The following is a 22,530-nucleotide window of genomic DNA, read 5'->3' as shown; positions in this document are numbered from 1 at the left end:
ATTCATGTTGTTATTGGGCCAAAGCCAATACTGAAAGAATATTTTGGCAAATCTTTTGCAAATCAAGATTTAGTAATCAACCCTCTTTTTTATTTTTAGATAAAAGAAGCTAATCAATAGAATATGTTCTTCCAAACTGTATTTATAGATGGAGCTATTCCAGGGTTCCTTGAACTCATGGAGACGTGTCCTAAATTCCCGTTGGGAATGCATTGCAGAGTCAGATGATTCATCAGACCCAACAACACACAGACATGCTGGTACAGGCATTCTGGAGCAATTGGTTCACTGGGTGAAGTTCTTCAAAAAGATCCTTGTTAAACAATAGGCTGGACTGAGAGGCAAACTGCAGGGCACACAATAAAGTTGCCCTCTGGGCAGTGACTGCCAGAACACACTCTCACTTACAATAAGGAAATGGGCAAAGGCCAAGAGAAGCAGACAAAGAATGGCTGAGAACTTGAAAGTGAAAAGTTGGTAAGTAAGGAGAAACAAATTAAAAGCACTACATGGAACATCTAAAAACTGATCTTTATGGTAACTTCCACTGAGATATAAGAATGGTCATCCTAATTTGATGACAACTCACAAGTCCAAAATGACAGTGCCAAACATCTGTCTGAAATGTGCACAAATTTTGGAGAACACTCATGAATTGGCAAGGAGGTGGACTGGAAATTCTAATAATCATATACAACTTCTGTGATTCACTGGCTAAATTGTCAAACCATAGGCAGCTGCCACCATCAGGTGACAGTCTGGCTTTTCAAAACCAATTCCTTATAAATCTCAGTCATCTACTGCCTTAGAATTTCAACACTGTAGAGCTGAACAAGTTAGCATATAGTGTAGCAAAATTCACTGCAGTTAATGTCTTCTCTGACACAAACATAACATTTCCCTTCACAGGGAGAGCACCTTCAGGATCTTAGTTAACCATCAGCATCTGATGACACCACTGGGTGTAATACCATCTGCATTGAGAAGATGGTTAAGCAGTTATTTAATTGTAATGGGCCACATTTTAACAAGATAATCAATTGTCATGTAATGGTTTTTAGATATTCTGTAAATGTAATTTGTTTGAACCTTACCTTCTACTTCTTTGTCTAGTGAGGGTGATGGAAATTGCATTTGTAGTCTTTCACATCTCAATTAGAGAAACCTTCTGTCATTCAAACCATTTCCCACAATTACACTGACAGCTGGAATAAAAGGCAAGCTAGACAGCACACAACATAATGCAGTACACCTGGATTCCTCTTTAAAGTCAAGTGACTCAGGAACCAATTTTGAACAACTGATGCCAATATAATTTTTTAAACATACTAATGCAATTAATGAAGCATTAATAGTAAGTTAATCACTTACTTAAATAGTAAGTTAATCATAGTAAGTTAATCACTTAGTCAAAATCAGTTTGGCAAAGTAGTCATAAATAAGTGACTAATAAATTATTTTCAAAACTGTGAGATGAAAGGACTGTAAGTTTATTTCATAACTTCAGCAGAAGAAAGGTTCAAATGTAGAACCTGATCCATCTCTCTTTTAAGTTAATGGAAAGACTTTCATTGTCTTCAGCGGATATGGGATAAAGCTGATAGTACATTCAGGTGTCACTATCTGAGTCATAATGGTTACACTGAATTAAATGGATCAGCAAATAAATATCAGTCATATGTTAAATCTGATTTAGTTTAACCTTTACATAGTCACATCCACAAACCTAGAAAGATTCCCTTATTCAGGAGTCTAAGGGAGTTCAGGTGATGTGTCAGCTATTGTTATTTGTAGAAAATTCATCACCTATTGTCACTGGAATTTTACATAGCTATCTAAGGGAATAATCACAGAGGAGATAATCAAGGTCACAGATATCTAAGTAGGGCTACATTAATTAGACAGTGGCACCCAAAGGTTGTAGACTTCAAAGTTTTGACCTGTAGCATTCACTTTTTAGATTCCATGCACAATGATCAGATGAGAAGCTTTGTACTCAAGAAAGTACTAGACATCAGTATTTATTGGAACGTGTTGGCCCTTCACATCTGAAACCAACTCGGTTCCATGCCTGATTTTGTAAAGAGTGGTTTTAGTGATAAACCCAACATATTTATTCAGGTTGACAGAGAATATTTGAGAAGCACATATCTCAAGCACCTTAGGCCAACTAAAAAAAACCAAGCCACCACCAGATAAAGCAATTTCTTCTAACCACAAAACCAGACAATACCAGCCATAGATGAAATCATATCCAGCTAATGCCCCTGGTCCCACAAATGCCAATTCTTATCAAGCCTCTTGCTACAAAAAGATTGGTAAATAGAAGCATGCCTTGGAGTTTAACAGATTAGGACTGATTTGGAACTAAGGTGGGCAGGAAGTTTGAAAATTGAGGACTTATCAAGGAAAATGCCCTAGCTAGCATCACCTTCACTCTTAAAACCACCGGGGCTCCAGCTAGATTACATAAGCCACAGCTGTGGAAACGCTGCCCAGGGAAAAGGCAATCTCTCAAATGGACAAAATTCCTAAATGGTTTGGGGCTTATATTAATAAAAGTGTTTTGTGGAACTGTGTTCAAGTACACATCACAGGGAAGGATCATTTTGGTCTCAGTGCCCTGTACTGTATTAAAAGAGGGTCACTGGTAAAAAAGTGAACTGATGATCATTAACAAGGTCAGGCTTAGTTCTTATATATTGGGTTCCAGGTGACTATCTTGCTTCATTTAGATTTAGCATCATATGCAGTGTGTGGAGTATAGACTTCTTATGGGGAACTGGTCAGGCTTTAGGACGACTGCTTCATATCCTCCACCCCAGGCCCACAAAGGTTCTGGAACTTATGTTGTTTATTGAAACAAATAATCAATGCAGAACTCAGCTTTCCTTCAAAATCCATTAGCGCTCCTATTTGGGTACCAGTTACTGGAGAAATTATTTTTAATTCCTTCTAATCCCTATGCTACTGAACAGTAGTAATTTACTAGAAAATCTAATCTGTTCCTGATGAGTAAATTGAACCATAGAAGATTAGGTTGGAAGGGACCTCAGGAGGTCATCTAGTCCAACCCCCTGATCACAGCAGGGCCAACCTCAAATAAATCATCCCAGCCAGAGCTTTGTCAAGACATACTTTAAAAACCTCTAAGGATGGAGATTCCACCACCTCCCTATGTAACCCATTTGAGTGCTTCATCATGCTCCTAGTGAAAAATGTTTTCCTAATATCCAACCTAGACCTCCCCCACTGCAACTTGAGATCCTTGCTTCTTGTTCTGTCATGTGCCTCCACTGAGAACAGCCTAGTTCCATCCTCTCTGGAACCCCCTTTCAGGTAGTTGAAGGTCGCTATCAAATCCCCCCTCATTCTTCTCTTCTGCAGACTAAACAAGCCTAGTTCCCTCAGCCTCTCCTCATAAATCATGTGCTCCAATCCCCAAATCATTTTTGTTGCCCTCCTCTGGACTCTCTCTAATTTGTCCACATACTTTTAGTCATGGGGGGCCCAAAACTGGACACTGTATTCGAAATGTGGTCTCACCAGTGCTGAACAGAGGGAATAATCACTTCCCTCAATCTGCTGGCAATGCTCCTATTAATGCAGCTCAATATGCCGTTACCCTTCTTGGCAATAAGGGCACACTGTTGACTCATAAATACGATAATGATTCATATTATTTTTAATCCTTCCATATCTCAATGCAACCTTAATTAAGTTGCTGCTGACTACACCTCCCTAATTCCGGCTGCATACTCACTACAGTGAAACTGAAGTACTTATTTTCTTTAATTTAAAACAGCATTTTCATTTGCTGAGCTCCCTAAGCACACCAAAAGATATTGTTGCAAATGTATATGATTTCAGCGGATTAGTCTATTTCATCTGGGATGGCTACTGGAACTCTGACTTGGTTACTGAGGCTAACTTAGCCTGTCCCCAAGTTAGTACTGCTGCTAGGAATATGAAGGAGATATTGATTTAGGGTAGATAAGCTTCTACCGATAGCAATTTTCTTTGCAAATCCACCTGCTATATCATCACTCCATCTGCATATGAATAATCCTTCTTCATCCTCCTCCATTAATTGGCCAATCTATGTTCCTGAAATAAATTTATCAATGGACATTATCAGTTCAAAGTGCTTTAGTGATTTACCTTTAGAATTATGAAACCCATCGTGACTCCAGCCTGAAAGAAAGACAAAAAAATATTTTGTGCATAATTGGAACCTATATTTCTAGGCGTTCATTGCACACTGATCACCAGGGGATCTTTGACTATAGCAGTTGACTCCAAAACCAGCACACCTCAGTAATCTCAGCATACAGACTGGTGATGCAATTTATAGTCTATAGCAACTGACCCTGACACTTTGTTTAGGCTTTTTCTGTGTGTGTGTGCAAATAATAGTTTTCCAAATAAAGGGTGGGGAGGAGGCAGAGAGGGATGTTGAGGTCAGCTAGGGTTTTCTCTGCATTATAGTGAATTTTAGCACACACACAGCACTTTCCTAACACTAGCTATTTAATCATTTCAACTATTTTCTTCCCTCTGCCCAAATGAGCCAATGCTTTTAGCCTCATTTTACAGATGGGAAAATAACTCTGTTTGATTAAGTGACTTGATCAAAGCCACAGAAGGAACAGGAGCACCTTTTGGTCAGCACCATGCATCACCTTCTAGATCAAGTTACCTCTCGGCCTCTTGGACTGCCCCTCACTAAGGCCAGAGGTCACATTGACTGCTCAGAAAAGATGCAGGCTTGGCTACAGCCATCCACCTGGGAAGGAGCATGAAGTGGCCTTAGTGCCATCCGTGGCAGGCTGGGTGACACTACTGCCCCCCCTTTGAATGGTAGATTTCAGCATTCTAGAACTCCATGAGCACTTAACCTTGATGTTACAGCACTTTTACAGCAGGTTTTTCACTCCCAACTGCAATTTTCTGTGAACCAAAAGTAATCACAGCTCTAAAGTGATATAATTGGAGCAGAACTTTTCAAACCATATCTCAGAAAAATTTAAAACCTAAAAGGAATGGCCTTTTTAACACTGCTCTGCTTCACTTCAACGGAAGATCACAAAGTCAGACATTTTGAAACAATGATCCATTGCAACTGTGCATGGAATCACTACAAATTCTGCCTCTTATCTGCCGGTTGTGGAGTAGAGATTCACTGGTCCATTTTAAAGTGGGGCTGCTCAGTAAACATAACTCTGTTCAGGGCCCCCACATGGGGAGCGGAGGGGAGGAGTGGGGAGAAAGGGTACACTTTACCAGGGCCCGGAGGCCTTGGGGGGCCCAGCCCAGGCTGCAACCCCCATTACCACGAGGAAAAAATTTTCATGGCTCATGAGATTGTATGTATGGGATGAGGGATTGTGGTATGTGTGTGGGAGGGGACCCATGTTACAAGTTTGTACAGGGCCTGAAAAAATTATGCTTAGGTGGGCCCTGACTCAGTTCCTATTTCTAAAAGATCCTGGGCAGGATAGGTCTTTTGTGTGATGGGGAAAGATACACTCTGTGGCCATTCCTGATTTGTTTCAATTTACCTTGCACAGGAAGATTAGTACCAGGATATGGCCATTTCTGAGGATAATGAAATTGAGAACTATGAGGAGGGAAGAGCAAGAGATCTAGGCCTTAGGGAGAGACGGGTGGGCGAGTGGTGGAGACCCTAGGTAATTTGGATTCAAAAGGCTGATACCATGGTGTGCATGTCTCCTAGATACCGTTTGCCTTGAACGTATCTCTATAAGAACAATTCCTCTGCCTTACATGGGCAGGGTTTGTCCTGTACAAGAGGGTATCACACTTGAAGTGCTGACAGCTGCTTCAGATCCTTCTTTTTCCTTCATAAGCCTTATCAGAGCTGTAAGGCATCTTTTGATTTTTGCTATTGTTTTATCTGTAGGCTCTCTCTCAGGGTTTAGGTAACCTACCATAATTGCCTGCACTCTGGAATGCAGTCCCTTAAAGAAATCATGTTTAAAAAGCTAATTATCATAGTTGGTTTGGTTTTTAAAAGACACACATTTCAGTTAAGGCTGCCAATTTTGGTTGGACGTATTCCTGGAGGTTTCATCACATGACAATCTTTAGTTAAAGATTAATCTTTAATTCCTGAAGACACCAGGACAATCCGAGGGTTAGCAACCCTAATTTCAACAGTATTAGTGTAGGCTTGGCATACTCTGCTGAAAGCTCTGTCTAATTTCACAAAGCTGTCCTTCTGTGCAGAAACAAGGGACCAGATCTTCAGGAGATATAAAATGGCAAATTTCCCAAGTACCTTTAAAGTGACTCTACACTCTTTGGAAAGGTGCCTGTGGCTTCTTAAAAACATGTCACTTTGAATCTCATCACTTTCTTTAGTTTGTCTGTTTCATTGACAGGATATTATCATTCAGTAGCCTACAAGAGAGTGGGGTGCGTGGAGTTCATGGGAAGCACTGATCAAACCACCAAATCAAGATGGAGTTTCAGTTCACCTCTCTTAATTAACACCATGGTTTATTTGCTAGTTTACTTGCCGACTTTTATTCTTTTTTCATACACAGCAGCAATTCCAATCTCTGTCTGTCTATCTTTGTCAAGGTTTTGTACAGAACCCATTGTTGTAGTAATTAAGGATGAACAGGGGTCACTTCATCCACCAGTAAAAAAGTAGTCACCTCTGCCTTGGAATGTAGCAGCTATTCAATAGCGCAAAGCAACGCAATAATCAGTGAAGAATATCATTGTCCTGTAGAATAGAAAGGGAATTTCAGGTAGCAGAATGTAATTTGTAAGTAGAAATTGGCCAAGATGCTCAGCTTAATCCTCCTAGTCTTGTAAAAGTACCATTTGATCCCAATATCGGCAACTGGTCAGGACTCTGGTTTTACATCTTATCTGTAAACCAACTTCTCCCGCAGCACTAAACCCATGCTGAGACTTTGGTGCAATACTGACTCGGAGGGGGAAAAAGTTCACTATCAGCATCATTTTGTGACATCAGAGAGTGCTCTGGAAGTCTCACTGCTCAATACTGACTCATCCCTGTGTCTGCAAAATCTCACAAAAACAACAGCTTGAGGAAGCCTGCCTGCAGGCCAATAACAGCTTAAACAGCAGAAGAGATATTATAGCGATTCATCATTGCCAGCATCCAGGTGATATCAGCATTAAAGAAGTTATTGCCAGGAGACAGTACAGGGCAAGGTAGGACCCATCCATTCATGGGGGACAATACTGGGATAGGATTTTAGGATGGAAATTCATGGCATAGTTGAGAATTAAGTGTAGAAACAGAACTTGTAGGGGTCTCGGATGCTATCGGCATCTAAATCAGCATTACCTTTTCAAGAGCTAGTCAGCATTCAAGATTCCCCAGAAGTTTGATGCACTCAGAGCTCAATCCTTCAAGATGCTGAGTGCCTCCTATGAGGCTCTGAACACTCTCACAGTAGTTGCCACCTTTTTGTTCTGCCTTGCTGGTAAAAAGATTTTTTTTCCCCTACTAGAGACCAATGTTCCGTGTAAGCTGTGCACACACATGGCTACACAGTGATCTTGTTACTACTGTACACATCACATGGCTTAGAGCACAGCTGGGGCACCTGGACCCTCAACTTTCTGATACCATGGTGGTTTCTCTTGGTGCGGAGGAGGACTGGGAAGTGAGACGGACTCAAGGCTTGCTGGCAGAGGTAAGGAGAGAGGTGGAAAAACCTGGGCTCCTGGGAGGAGACAATGCAGGGGGCAGAGGACTCTCTCAATGGAGAACGCTCCTGAGAGGGTGGCTGTGAGCAGAGGCTCATGAGGGAAAGTTAGCTATAATGGGCACTAGGATCCTTTTTGTTGAGGTAGAAGGGGCACAGGGGCCAGTTTCTCAGCATCACAAAGGTGACAACCCTAACTGATGTCAATGGGAAATGAGGGAGGTCAGCACCATGAAGGAGGCAGCCAGCCCCTACAATATCGGGCACTCATTTGCTCAGAGTGCTTTTCTCATGAAGCCCATTGCAAAGGGGCTCTTCACAGGGTTGTGTGTTCCACCTGTTGGGTTGTTCTCCTATAAACACTTCCAACAGCCACCTCATATTGTAAAATATGTGAAGCAAAATACAGACTCTGTCCATTTGTTGCACATATTGAGTGGTGACTTGATTATGACGTATAAATACTTTCCTAGGGAGAACACACCTGGTACTCAAGAGCTCTTCAGTCTAGTAGAAGAAAGCATAACAAGCATCATTGACTGGATGCCAAAGCCATACAAATTCAAATTAGAAAATTTTTAACAGTGAGAGTGGTTAACCATTGGAACAAACTACCAATGGAAGTAGTCTATGCTCCATCTCTTGCTGTCTTCAAGTAAAGACGAGATCTCTTTGTGGAAGATATGCTTTGTGGAAGATATGCTTTAGCCAAACACAAGTCATTGGTTTCAGTACAGGTGTAACTGGGTGAAATTCTACAGCCTGTGCTACACCGGAGGTCAGACTAGATGATGAATTGGCCCCTTGTGGCCTTGAAAATCTATGAATTATTTTTAAATTTTAAATGCTAAGCTCTTTGGAGCAAAGATCATCCTTTACTAGGTGTTTGTACAGCACCTAGCACAATGCAGACCAATCCCGATTGGGACTTTTAGGTGCTAGTATAATATAAATAATGAATAATAATTCAAATAAACACCTATCTCAAATTACTTGCAAAAATTATTTCCGGGCAGCATTATTTTATTACATTGCTGTTGGTAATAAGTTGCACCTAGAGGCTCCAACTAATATTGTGGCTCCCTTATGTTAGGTGCAATATAAACAGAGTAGGAGACAGTCCCTGCCCCAAAGTGCTTACAATCTAAATAGATCAGACGGAAGGTGGGAGAGAAAACAGAGTCAGAGGTGAAGTCCAAGCGCATACAGCAAGTCATTGGCAGAGGTCGTCTCCTGAATCATAGTCAAGTGTCCTATCTACTGATTATTAGACTTGTCTTCTTTGTTATGAGCTCCTGAGCCACTCAATTCTAGATCGTGTTTCTCTCAACCTGTAGTGTTCCTGGGGTAATACTCCTTTGACATTTCCTAAGAGGCACAACCCCTATAACGCATATCCATTCTGAATTAGTCTGACTACAAACAAAAGGAGAGAAAACTTCAATATAGCCATTCGGTTCATAGGGCCTTTTGGCATGAATGGCTGGTACCCAGAAGTGCTGAAACAAGGGGTGCTACTGTACCTCCTGGCTTGAAGTGGTTTCTGTCATATACAGGGTTTACAGTTTGGTTCAATGGCTCTCAGCACCCCCACTATGCAAATGGTTCCAACACCCTGCTGGTGCCTGTAGCACAGAGTGAGAAAGTGTTGAACAGATGAAATACTTTATGTACATAATTACACAAAAATGGATGCGCTGCAAGTGTCACTTGAGATCCAGATTGATAACTCTGGTCTCAGAATGATCCGTGCTTCCTTCTTAAATTCTGCATAAGTTTTACAGTGACAATTAAAGTGATACTTACATTAGTAAGTACAATCTTGCCTCTCTATTAGAGAGGGTCACCGTGAATGGTGAAGTGATAATGTAAAACTTATAGAAGGCAGACTTTTCCTGTAATAAAAGGGACTAGGCAAACTCCTGTTCTGCTGGAAATCTGCTTAGTGAGTTATTTAACATTCCTGTAGGAATTTATGTGGAAGTAATTGTAGAATCATATTTGTTTATATAGTGACGTAACGTTTGTGTACGTTTGTCTGTCTGTCTTTTGTCAGCCATTAGAAAGATAATTTTTTAGCAGTGTTATGCGAATTCTATACAAGAAACAAATACTGAGTTTGTAGGTATCTAACAGTGAAATTATGTCTGTACTGTAATAGAATTATTTTGTTCATTCAGAACATGAAAGCCCCCTAGTGGCCAACTTTGAAAGTTGCGTCTAGAAATTAAAATGGTTTTACATGCAATCATTTATTTTTATAGAATGCAGGACTAATTTTCAGCATATATGAAGCCTCCCATACATTCCCAGAAACAGTTACGCTGAATTTTTACTGCTTGGATAATTAGGCCACATTAAACATCACAGCAGTCTTGTACCATTATATATTTGCATTGTCTGTTATACTTTTTTGTACCATTTTGTATTTGTATTGTTTGTTATACTTGCTTACTTATTTTCTAGCAAAACACTGACTTGAAGAAGAAGATTTCTGTTAGATTGAAAGCTTGTCTATTTCACCAACAGAAGTTCCAATAAAAATATTGCCTCATCCACTTGTCTCTCTAATAGAGGAAACACTGTGATGTATGGGGTACATTTGAGTTTTGCAGCCTCCAGTTGTGTCCATTCAAAATTGAATGTACACAAACATGTGCCCACAAGCTGCAGGCAGGGGTGTGGGAACAGTTTGTACAGTGGGGGTGCTGAAAGTCATGGAACCAAACTGTAAACCCTGTATATGATGGAAACAACTTCAAGCCCGGGGATGTGGCAACACAACCGCAGTGCTCCTAGTTCCAGCACCTATGTCTGCAGGTACAATTTTTGACAGGTGTGTGCGCTAGGTAGAAAATGTACCACTTCAGGGCACACTCCACACAGTAGTGAACTGCTAACCCAGGCCCCAATCTTTCAAGCTGCTCCATGCAGACAGACTCCAGCACCCCTGCAGAGCCCCACTGAAGTGAGAAAGTTGCAGATCCCTGGTATTGCAAACAGTTATGCAGATGCTTAATTTCATGTAGGTGACTGTGGTGATGGCTTCAGTGATGTCTGACTTCAATGGGACTATTCACATGCGTAAAATGTGTGCAGGATTGGGACTTGAGGGTATGACTAACCTAGGTTTTCTTCCCTAAAATTTCTTTATAAACTAAATCTCTCTAAATGTGCACCTTGAGAAACAAGTTATAATCACTGAATGTTGGACAGCCTGTTGTCAGTCCCACTCCTTCAGCCTATTGTTTGATTTGCTTTCATATAGCAAAGTTTGCTGGGCAGGGAGGACATACGGCGGAGAGAGAGCTGGAATTTGCAGATGCAATCCAGAGTATTCTTGGATTTGATTGTGAGAGTATGCAAAACTGCATGACAATACAGTACTGTGCATGTCTATAGCAAATTTCACCTGAGCCGCTCACAATGACTTACACAGCAAGTCTCACAATACTATGTGGTAGTTAGCACACCCATTTTAGCACACCCATTGGCAGATAAATGAGTACAGAAGTTTGGTGACCTAGCCAACATCCCATGATTCAGTGAGAGAGCAGCAAATGGAATCCCGTCTCCTTTTCTAACCTCTAGACATACTACCTCTTAAGCAGTTCTCTTGCTTCCTACTCTGGCCTCTTGGGAGATGAACGTTTTCCTTTTCCTATCTCTATTCAACGAGTGAGAGATTTAGAGTTAATCAGTACAAAGTCTGATTAGTTCTATTTAATCTCCCTAAACTTCTCATGGTTCAACCGTACCACATTGCTTAAATTAAACAAAATGGATTTGAAATTTCTTTTTGGATTAAATATTATTATTGGTCACCCTGAGCATCCAATAGCTAAAATAAAAACACAAGAGATATAATTGTGCATCTGCCTCTATACCCAACAGAGGTTTTCTTCTATGACTATGACCAATAACAATCTGAAATTAATTCTAGTAGGCTAATTTCAAACAAAGAAATGATCTTACTATCCATCTAATAACTTGGAAAGGTGGCCTCCATTTATTGAACTAAAAATCTGCAGATAAAACATGTATATTAATGCAAATTAGCTCTATATTTACATACTGGCCAAAAGGCTCCAGTAGTGTATAGGGGTGGAAGTGAGGGGAAGAGAGAAAAATCAATCCCATGCTCAAGGCCACTAGTATTTGGACTACTATTCCAACACCAATTCATCCAGGCCTCCTTCCGAGGTTTCATCTATCATATGGTGGCGAATCCCTCTCAACATACATCACCAGTATCACCCTAGTCTTGGCTGGGTTGAGTTCACCTGGAGAAGGGTGGTCCAATGGTTTGGATGTTAGCTTACAGACTGGGATACTTGGGTTCAAATTCCCTACTGTATCACAGACTTCCTGTGTGACCTTGAGCAAGTCACTTGACCTCTCTGAGCTTTAGGGCCCCCATCTTTAAAATGAGGATAATAGTACTGCCCTAACTCTGAATTGGGGTATGTGAGGATAAATACACTGAAGATAATGAGGTGCTCTGATACTACAGCAAATGGGGCCATATAAAAGAACTATATAAAAGAATTTACATATAAAAGAAGTTTGAGCCACTTCACCTAGGAACTCTTATACCCAGTGGGACAACCTTGTGATAGGGCTAACTACTATGTCTTTGAAAAGTGAAATAAAATCCAACAAACTGTATTCAGCCAGAGCCCTCACACAGCAGCACCTGCCTTCTCTGGAGCTGGTGACAGGCAGCCCCATCCACCATAATAAATACTTTTGTTTCAATCCTATTTTCCCAGCTGCTCTCTCAAACTCACCTGCAACCCAGTTAATGGAGGAATTACAATATCTATTTGCATATAATCAATACATATATTGCAATATCAATATTTATACACAGTGTTGAACATGTACAGAACTATACAAGTGCCAAGTAGTATTTAATAATGTATTAGTAATAATAGATCTACCGTTTGTGTCTATATGTTGAGCTCATAGAAACTAATTGTTACAGAGGAGGAAAAGGGGGAAAGCTACCAAGCTACCATACATTTCCTTGTCAAAAGTTTAAATCATTTACAAAGAGTGGGATCCTGTATTAATTTGCTGCTGTTGTGTCTCCAGTTTTTAAAAATCTGTTCAGCTGTTCTCCTTCCATCCTAGCATAACAGAGTTCAAGTCTAAGACTATATGGTCTTGGTCAAGTACATACAATAGCTTGTTATCAAGAAAAGCTTGTCAAAGGATCCAAGAGTTTGATTGTAGTAATAATCCTTTAGTGGTCTCCGGAAGACCAGGCAATTTCCAGCAAAGTCCAGTTTCTTCTTTCAGATAAGGAAATGGATAAATAAATGGCAAGCCACAGTTATTTATTTTGGTGTATAAGAACACCCATCCAAAGCTGAATTTATTATTTTTATATTTTTCATTCCAGTTAGGCCATGACATGTTTTTCTCATAAAAATACATACGATAGTCATTAATTAACAGAAGTCATGAGTGGGTCCTGAGCCCAGATTTCCTGTTGCCCACAAGACTGCTCTCAAAACAAAGGAAAGAAATTAGTGGAAACCAGGATAGATTCATTCATTCATTCTGCAGGCGTCTGAGCTGATTCAGTACTCAAGAAGCCAGCATCTTAATTGAATGTATGGGCTATGTATGAACACAGAAGGGGTCTCCTGGAATTTGTACCTATGTAATTCATTGTTTCTCTTCCCTTGCCAAGGCCTGAGGTCTCATGCTCCATATAATTAGTTGTCCCTTAAAGAGAGGTTGACATTTTATGGAAAACGTTTAGAAACATCTTGCAAAGAAAGCAATCTGTGATTCTCTTCATTTTTTTTCATTATTTAGGGGTATTTTAATTAAATTAGAGTTTTTATTCCTTCAGCTCTCATATACTGTGGCTGCTTATTCCATATTTGACATCAAAAACAGAATTTGTGGATGAGGAAGTTGTTACTATGTCACTAACTGAGGATTATGGAGTGGATCTTATTGTACTAAAGTTTTTCCATTGTCTTTTATGTGAGTGGGACGAGGAAACATGGAAAAAACAAAAAAATGGATATAAAATGGTATACAGAATGATAACAGATTTATTAGTGTGTTCTTAAAGTTTTCTAAAAGTCCTCAGTTGATCTTGTAGAAAATTTGTCTGATAAAATAAGCTAGTTCCTATCTCAGCCCCACCAACAATTTTTCTTCATAACATTATTTTGTTAGGTGCATGCTCATGAAACTATTGCATCAGCACTGGAAATGTAAACACATGGAACTGTGCTACAGACTACTCTCTAAAGACTTGCATTTTGTTATTTTAAAGACTGATTTCACTTTGAATTTAAAAACTAAACAAACAAACAAAAAAAAACTCTATGCCCTAGAAATGAAACTGTTTAGTTGAAAGGTTCCCTCTTTTGATTAGTAAAATCTGAGGCAGGAACAAGAAATGGACCTGATGTTTGCAAGAACTGAGATTTGGTATTAGTAGTTTGCCTTCCAGTAGTATTTAGTGTCCCCATTGTGCGAACGCAAAGGAAAGATGGCCTGTGTTATGCAGGTCAGATTTGATCATCATAATCGTCCCTTCTGGTATTATAATCTATGAATCTCTGGTCCCTGCCTTGAGGAGCTCACATTAACTAGTTTGTTCTCACCCACAATCGATGATTAGAGGGAGGTAAGATTCACATTCGCTTTTGGTGGTCCAGATTGCAGGACCATGGGAGGAAACTCCACCTAGAATGGGAGCAGAGTGCTACAAGGTGCCTGCAACCCTCTCCCCACCAAGGAAGGATTTGAACCCGCTGATACCGGCACCAAAGTGGGCAGTGCTGTTTGGAGAGGCGGCACGGCCTGGTCAACTGAAGGTTGTGCTGCTCCAGCACATCTTCTGGTTAATTTCTGACAGATTTTAAAACTCCTTCCCTCTGCAGAACCACTTGGAGAGGGTGCAAGTAGTTCTTCAACCCACTCTCCAAACTGGTGAATTCTCCCTCAGGCACAGAGGGGATGAAGTTTCTCTCTCTCTGTGTTTGCAGGGGATGCATCTGGTCCATTGGCAATATAATACATGCAAACTCTACCCTGTCAAACTCTGTTTGTGTGCTATTAGGGCTTACGCAGCTAGGGATAGCGGGAAATTATTCAGTATTTGACTATGTGAACACGTCGGAATTTTGAATCAACTATTTCCAATCCATCCTTTTAAATGCAGCTCCCTTGTAAACTTTTTCTCAGAAGTTTAAATGGTAGTTGAATAAATAATTGTACCTGTAGCCTACATTGCTACTACTATTTTTTCATAGATTTATAGATTCCAAGACCCAAAATGCCCATTGTGACCATCTAGTCTGACCTCCTATGGTTGTGTTGTACAGAACTATAATTCTTAGAGCCTATCTTGATTTTAAAATTGTCACTGATGGAGAGTCCACCACAACCCCTGGTAAATTGTTCCAATAGTGACTTATTCTCACCATTAAAAATGTACATCTTATATCCAATCTGAATTTGTCTAGCTTCACCTTCCAGCTATTGGACCTCTCTCTAGTAGATTGAAGAACCTCTTATTAAATATTTGTCCTCCATGTAAGTATTTTTAGACTATAATCAAATCACCTTCTCTTTGTTAAGCTAAATAGCTTGAGCTCTTTGAGTCTATCACTAGCGCACGTTTTCTAATCCTTTCATCATTCTTGTGGCTCTTTTCTGAACCATCTCCAATTTATCAACAACCTTCTTGAACTGCAGATACCAGAACTGGACACAGTACTCCAGCAGTGGTTGCACCAGTGCCAAATACAAACATAAAATAATCTTTCTACTCCTATCCGAGATTCCCCTGTTTATGCATTCCAAGATTGCATTTGCTCTTTTGATCAGAGTCACCAGGGGAGCTCATGCTCCGCTGATTATCCACTACCACCACATCTTTTTCATAATCACTGCTTCCCAGGCTAGAGTGCCCCTCATGTAACAATAGCCTACATTCTGTGTTCCTAGACGTATACATTTACATTTAGCTGTACTTAAACACAGTTTGCTTGTGCCCAATTTACCAAGTCATCCAGGTCACACTTCTATCAGTGACCTGTCTTCTTCATTATTTATCACTCCCCCAATTTTTGGGTTGCCTGCAAACTTTAACATTTTTATCAATAACCTGATCACTGATAAATAGTGCTTAGAGCTCTCATTGTTGATTCTTACAGCCAACAGGATTTAAACCTTCTCGTTAGTTTTAGCATATCAACCTCTTCACTGTCTAAGATACACCAGATGAAATGTTAGCAGATAGATGCCCTATGCTAACAGTCATTTAGGCCTGTCTAAGCAGGCTCTGTAGACCTAAAGGTCTATTTTACTCTGTAAAGGTGCATAAAGTTCCTATGGAAATTAATAGGACATATATGCACTTCGCTTATTGGACAAGAAATTAGACATACATTTAAAATGTAATTTGGTTGTGGGGGTGGGGTTTGTTCCTCCCATGTAATTATGGGCTGCATACACGAAGGTGTTAAGGAGGTAATAGTCACTCTATATAGAACTGATGAGATCACACCTGAAATATTGTGTTCAGTTTCTAGGTCTCTTGCTACCAGAAAAATACTGACAAATGAGAAGAAATACCGAGGAGAGCAACAAAAGTGACTGCAAGTCTGAAAACTCACATTCATATATATGAATGCTCAGGCACTTCCCATTGTCACCACATTTCTATCTTGCCATAAGACTGTGCACCTTTCCCTGCAGCAATAGGATTTCATGCCTACTCTGGTACTGCTCATGTTTGTGACAGTCCTTGTTGGTCTACATACAAAAAAAAAAAAAAATCTTCTAGCATGGTAGTACACAATCAGACAAACTACAATATAAAGATCTGACAGCTAAGAAAGCAGTGGTCATTTTCATGGTTCTTTATCTGTCTTTGTATAGCACTTGTATGGTGAGTCAGATAAATGTAACGAGTTTTAGATGACAGGTATGTTGACTGCCTAATCTCTCTAAGCAATACCTTATAAGCACTCATTTGGAAAATAGGGGTTTGGTCTAAAACCCAATGAAGTCAACGTGCATTGGATCAGGCACTCGCAAGTCACTCTGCTAGTCTGTTATCCTGGCTCCAGCAGTTGTCAGTATCACATGCTTCGGGGATTAGAAGGAGCCTTCAGTGAACCTCGCTATCCATGCTATATTGTACATGTCGGGAAAATCCTTCTTGACCTCCCACAGGTAAACAGTCTACATATCCTGCAGCAAGAGCTACTTGTTCAGCATAACATTTGTTGAGTTCTCTCTCTCCTCCTCTGTTTCCCAGTTCAGCTTCACATCTCACATTTTGACTGGCAGCCAGGGGGAGACAATCAAGCAAACAGACAATCTGTACAAGGAAAGCTCTGCTATTTCCTTAATTACCCCCATGAGCATCCAGCTTATGGTCTTTTCTCTTTCTGCATCATGCCCCTCAGATCATCCGTGAGAATCTTTCTTCTATTGATTTCTACTTGTGCCTTTGTCAGACAATTCCTTCTTGTCATTTTTTGCCCTCTCAGCAGTTCTATTCGAGCATCCCAAAGGACTAACTCATCCTTTGATGATTCATTGAACAGAACTCTGAAGCAGATGCAGCAGGGAGACAAAACCAAAACCGACTGCCTTTTCTAATCCTTCCCTCCTTTCCTTCCTTTTGCATCTAAGAGATCTTAGACTCAAGAGGCGTGAATGCCATTGACATATGCACTCCTGTAGCTTCTTTCTTTAGGGTTAGCTCTTCCCCTGTTCATTCCTTGTTGTCAGATGTGATTTCCCATGATCGCTTAAAGAGACATAGCTAGGCAGGGAAATGCTTGGCTAACCTCAGGTGCATTTCTTCTTCAGAAGAGGGTAGGTCAGGGTTGGCTGTGGTGAAGCTCACTAGTTCAATGAAGGCATATTGCTTAATAAGGGGATGCAGATAGATAGAAAGAACAATTCCAGTCTGATACCATTAGAGGCATGACAAATCTTTTCCCTCCTTATATCCTGAAAAGCTTATGGCAGATGACTAATTGTCACCTTAGAAGAGATGAAAGAAGGATATAGTACAAGAAAAGCCATACAGAATAAAGCAATGGAAATAGTTCAATGCCTGGATAGGGGAATCCACAGGAGGAGAACTTTAAGAAGACTGGAACTATTTAGTATAGAAAGAAGAAAAGAGGAAATATGATTGACCATTAATATATGTAGTGCTATCAAAGTCAATCAAGCAACCTTATCCTTTTTTGCTCTTGATCTCAGAACAAAGGATCACAACATTTAAAGGCAACACATTGAAATCAACTTACTGGCACAGGATATCACTGGTGCAAACAGTTTATTAAGATTACAAAAAGTGTATAGACATTTAAATAATAGCAACTGCTGTTATATGAGGTAGGCTAAATTACCAGGGTTCTCAATCATATTTCATGGCATAAGCTGTTCACTAGTTAGGGGCAGAAGGAACTGTTTCCCCCCTCATGGCCTAGCAGTCCAGGTGTAATATGGTGTTATGTTACTTCCTCTGAACTTTGGAGTATAGGAAACACTGGGACTGAGTTGCTGGTGAATTCCAGGATAGCAACATCAAATGGGCAGATTTGACAGCTTTTTGACAGAGTGAAGCTGTTGGCTTTTCTAAAGCAGTTTTACAGCAAGCAGACCCATTGTCTGAATAGATGTGGGTCAAAGATCCAAAAGGGAGACCTATTGAACTCACCCTAGGTAGGAACCTGGAGGCCTCTGCTGCCTCTTCAAGTGAAGATTTCTTATTTCGTTTAAGTTTAACAATGCAACCGCAGTTCTGAAAAGGAATTCTTCCCTGTGTGTTTTGATAGATTCCTACATTATGATGAATGTCTGTGTCATAGAATGAACATTTCACATGCCACTTTATCACCCACATGAATGAAACTAATGCTTTCAACAAGCTCCAAGAAACCATCATATTCTGAAAACATTAAATTAAGACTGGGAGATGCTGGTTTAATGGTGCAGGCTATTTAATCTGGCACCATGGATCTTGCTCTGGTTACCAAGGTTCTTTTTACAGCTGCAGAGGTTTTATGAGATCTCCTCTGCTGAAAACTGAGATCCATTCTAATGATTTGAAACTAGTAGTTCCATTGTGTAGAGCCACTTCTTCCAGTCCTGTGGGAGTGGGTTAGGAGTAGGTGGGCAGGGGTCTGGAGTAGGCAGAGCATTGTCACCTTTTCCCTCCAGTTTGCCAGCCAGTGCAGGTGCATTGACATGGAGGGGGAAGTAATATGTGCCTGGCCCGGGGTGATGCAAATGACTTCATCCCTGCAGCAAAAAGGGAATAAGGGACCAACATGTGACCGTTGGTCTGTTCCTGGACCAGTAAAATATCCCATCACCTTTTTACTCAGGGAAGATTGTAAAAAGACAATCTTGCCCTGAAGGAGCAGCAATTTCTATGTGCCAGTCCCAAGATGTTTTGAAATGCTTCCCATGTCTGGTTTATTGAGTGAACCTTACCACAGTTTCACCAAACACTGTCTGTCTCTTGATGAGACCAGCTGTTCAGAGAGGCTTTAAGAGGGGATGCAGCCAAGCAGCAAGGTTCAGAGTCAGGAAACAGCTACTCATGATCTTCAAGTGGGCTCTATGGGGTATGCGCTTTGTTCAAAAGGGGGATTCATTAATCTGGCCTGGAGAAGCACAACCTCCCTATTATTAACAGTAATAACTCACCAGGATCAGACAGCATTCACCCAAGAGTTCTGAAGGAACTGAACTTGAAGACCTACTAACTGTGATATGAAACCTATCATTTAAATCAGCTTCTGTACCAGATGACTGAAGGAGCTAATGTAATGCCAATTTTTTAAAAAAAGGCTCCAGAGGCAATCCTGGCAGTTACAGGCCTCTAAGCCTAACTTCAACACCAAGCAAATTTGTTGAAATGATAGTAAAGAACAGAATGATCAGACACAGATGAACATGATTTGTTGGGGAAGAGTCAAAAAGGCTTTTGAAAAGGGAAAACCATGCCTCACCAATCAATTAAAATTCTTAAGGGGGGGGGGTCAAACATATGGATTTAGTGTACTTGGACTTTTAGAAAGCCTTTGACAAGGTCCCTCACCCAAGGCTCTTAAGCAAAGTAAGTAGTCATGGGATAAGAGGGAAGGTCTTCTCATGGATCAGTAACTGGTTAAGAGACAAGAAACAAAAAGTAGGAATAAATGGTCAATTTTTACAGTGGAGAGAAATAAATAACAGGGTCGCTCAGGGATCTGTACTGGGACCGGTGCTGTTCAATATATTCATAAATAGTATGGAAAGAGGGGTGAGGTGGCAAAGTTTGCAGATGACAAAAAGCTACTCAAGATAGTTAAGTCTAAAGCAGACTGAAGAGTTACAAAGGGATCTGACAAAACTGGGTGACTGGGCAACAAAATGGCAGATGAAATTCAATGTTGATAAATGCAAAATAATGCACACTGGAAAATAATCACAACTATACATACAAAATGATGGGATCTAAATTAGTTGGTACCACTGAAGAAAGAGACCCTGGAGTCATTGTGGTTATTCTCTGAAAACATCCACTCAGTGTGCAATGGCAGTCAAAAAACCTGATAGATAATAAGACAATAAATATCATGATACCAATATATAAATCCATGGTACACCCACACCTTGAATACTGCATGCAGTTATGGTTGCCTCATCTAAAAAAAAAGATATTAGAATTGGGAAAGGTACAGAGAAGGGCAACAAAAATGATGAGGAGTATGCAACAGCTTCCATATCAGGAGATTAAGAAGACTGGGACTGTTCAGCTTGAAAAGGAGACAACTAAGGGGGTTTATGATAGAGGTCTGTACAATATTAATAAGGAAGAGTTATTTACCCCTTCAAATAACACAAGAACCAGGAGTCACCCAATGAAATTAATAGGCATCAGGTTTAAAAAACAAAGAAAAGGAAGTACTTCCTTACACAATGCACAGTCAGCATGTGGAACTCATTGCCCCGGGATGTTGTGAAGGCCAAGAGTATAACTCGGTTAAAAAATGAATTAGGATAGGCCCATCAGTGGCTATTAGCCAGGATGGTCAGGGATGTAACCCCATACTCTGGGTGTCCGTAAGCCTCTGACTGCCAGATGCTGGGACTGGATGACAAGGAATGGATCAAGTGATAACAGCCCTGTTGTGTTCATTCCCTCTGAAACATCTGGCACTGATCACTGTCGGAAGACAGATAGTGGGCTAGATGGACAATTGGTACGGCCCAGTATGGCTGTTCTTATGATATGAAAGGGAGCATCTGTAAACTATATGACTTACAAGTTATTACACCAATCTTTGAGCTCCAAAACTGATTCAGGCTGAATTACATTGTATAAAATTGCACAATGCTTCATGATAGGAGGAAAATGCATTTGGCAGTTTTCCATCTTTATGGGAAGCAGATGAGCAGACTAAGAAGTGTAAATCAAACAATTTTTAAAAGTGCTAGTGATACCCCTTGTGGCACTGTCTCATTTTTCATCTCACAACAATCAGAAAGTAACCCTTGTCCCTTATTATTGGAACTGTTGCTATGCAGTAACCACATCTTGAACTACAGTATCATTTATTAATATGTCCATAGATTGTGGGCCTGATTTTGTTCTCATTGAAGTCAGTGGGAAATCTGCAAATGATTTTAATAGATGGATTGGTCTGTAGAGTGGTACTCATTAGCCTCATTTTTTCTTACAACTGTGGAGCAACTTTACTCTTGCTACCCCAGGAAGGTGAAAATTATGCCTCCCTGCACCATCCTGTTCTGCTGCACCTCACAGGAATTTACCAAATGGAAAACAGGTCTTCTCTAGGGATTTGTGCAAGGAGAAATAAACCAGAGAATGCAGAAAGTTGCCCTGATTTGCTGCATGCCCTATTATTCTAGCCATTCCCCCTTCCAGAAATCTCTGCTGATTCCTCCCCTCTCGTCCCCTCATAGAACACTGAGAACTACTGTTGCAGTAACACTTCCAGTCTTCTACATTATAGACACTTCTATAAAGAAGTGGAAAGAAGGCTGTGGCCACCTCTCCCAGCAGAATTGCTGTGCCCAGATGTCCTATAATTATCTATGAACAAATGTTTTCATAACTTTATCAGGTCTATTTATGTTCATAATATTCACCAAATACATTATCAAATGGCAAATAACAAAACAAATAATTTGCAAAACACTTATTTGACCAGCATTAGTCATACCCAAAAATAGTCTTTCCCCACATGCATAGATTTTCTCTATCCTTGGTGTAACAAATAAAGACAGTAACTCTTCAATACAACTTACTTGGTTATCCAGTTCATCTGTTGGCTCAATACAGGATTGTCACTTCTTGCATTAGAGTTTGACTATTCCCTCTTCAAATATTCTAGACAAGACTTAAATTGTTGCTACAGTAGATGGAGGAGTGGCTATGATGAAGTAACACTTCCAATCGTTTACAACAACAATGGTTCTCAACCTTTTCTATGCTGGACACCACTCCTGTCTAACCATGATCTGGCTGACACCCTTCTCCCATTTAGCGATATTGGAAGAGTAAGTGGTTCTGTTCATCACACGCAGGTGGAGAGTCCATAATCTTTGATTTAGTGTGTTGTTTTGGGAGTATCAAGAAAAATCCATCATGATAATTTTGTTTATTGAGGATGATTATTTTATCTGCATGGAATGAATTTCCATGTTTTTATGTAACATATGGTGCACTTCATCACACTCAGAACAGGTAAGCACTCTGATGACATCATGCTTAATTCATATAACACCAGCTGCCCAT

The 22,530-nt window shown here is 40.3% G+C and overlaps 1 long non-coding RNA gene across 1 annotated transcript in view; it reads left to right on the top strand.

Annotated features, from left to right (window-relative positions):
- The first annotated feature begins 7,591 nt into the window (after positions 1–7,591).
- Positions 7,592–22,530, top strand: part of LOC137166699 (uncharacterized) — a 108,370-nt gene continuing 93,431 nt past the window's right edge. Inside the window, exon 1 of the long non-coding RNA XR_010923766.1 lies at positions 7,592–7,700. This is a non-coding gene — a long non-coding RNA (uncharacterized lncRNA). The remainder of the gene's footprint in view (positions 7,701–22,530) is intronic.

Source organism: Emydura macquarii, unplaced genomic scaffold (genome assembly GCF_026122565.2).
Source record: "Emydura macquarii macquarii isolate MOO-44397 ecotype Brisbane River unplaced genomic scaffold, CSIRO-AGI_Emac_v2 contig_2897, whole genome shotgun sequence".
NCBI lineage: Eukaryota > Metazoa > Chordata > Testudines > Chelidae > Emydura > Emydura macquarii.
This window is presented reverse-complemented; position numbering and strand designations above follow the sequence as displayed.